The sequence below is a fragment of the Hipposideros armiger genome, unplaced genomic scaffold (assembly GCF_001890085.2).
Source record: "Hipposideros armiger isolate ML-2016 unplaced genomic scaffold, ASM189008v1 scaffold_1016, whole genome shotgun sequence".
NCBI classification, from domain to species: Eukaryota; Metazoa; Chordata; class Mammalia; order Chiroptera; family Hipposideridae; genus Hipposideros; species Hipposideros armiger.
In genome coordinates this window covers 154276-155539 of record NW_017732366.1, presented here as the reverse complement: position 1 = coordinate 155539, position 1264 = coordinate 154276, and positions in this window count along the sequence as shown.

Below are 1264 nucleotides of genomic sequence, written 5' to 3'. Positions count from 1 at the left end.
TCAATACAAGCCAGTTTATTTAAAAGCACAAAAGTGTGGAGAGAAAAAGCAAGAGCTTAGTTTATTTTTTGAAACTATTAAATCATTAACACAAATTGTATTGCCGAGATGCCCTCTGAAATCAGAAATTATTTTCCAAATACATTTCTTATTTAGAGTAAGCTCTTTCAGTCATTATATATTTTTCATAATTTCATGGATGTTGGAGATGGGGACAGAATTCAGGTAAATTCAGAGTAAAAATGCTACAGTCTATGTAGTAGGTCAAGGTAGAGTAAAACACTAATCCATAATATGAATTCAAACACATCTTTCATAGATATTATCTCTCTGAATCAATAAGGATATTCACAGACAACAATGGTTTTTATTATACTCTCAATTGGCCTATTTTTAAATAAAATAATTCCTGTAGCTATTATTGGTGTTCTGCATTCAGTAGTCAATTTCATTGTATTTTTTTATCTTTGGGTTAGTTGCTCTGAAAACATTTCTCAAACGCATATGATAGGTCTAATCTTGATTTTGTTGACATTTTTTTGTGTGTTAGGTTAAAATGAACACTATATTTTTGAGAATCACGGATTATTTTTTTTGTCATTTTTGCTCACAAAATCATGTTTTGCCATTTGTTTACATTTGTGTTGCCTCCAAATAATATGTTTATGACTACTTGAAAATTAGTGAAATTAAATACATAGACTTTAGTTTTTGGTCAAAAACTTAATTAGTTAATATTATTTATTCAGTAATCTTTTATTCAGCTAAAATGCTTCAAGTACTACACTAAGATTCATGTTAGGCTCTAGGAAAGTAATCCCTGCTCTTAAGAAATTTCAAATATAGTATGGATGACAGATAAGCAAATATGTACTTCCAAGTCACACTGATATGTGGTAAATGTAGTTTTTTTTTGTTCACCAGCTGACAATCTGTGATAGGAGAGAATGAAATTTCATTAAAGAAAAGTTTAGCTAGAAAAAAATGATAATAGTGACTAAATAATAAAAATATATCTTATTTCCATCATTACAACAGAGTTTACCATACTTATTGTAAATTCTGAAAAACCTGTAATTCTGAAGAATTTTGCAAAATTTTTGAACCTATAAAAGTTATGGATTGGGCCAGCCGAGTGGTGCGATGGTTAAGACCTGGCTTGGGATGCCAGAGGGCCCCAGTTCGGATCCCACATATGAGGGCCAGTGACACTGCACTCCACAGCTAAGATGCTGAACAACAGCTCAACCTGGAGCTGGGCTGC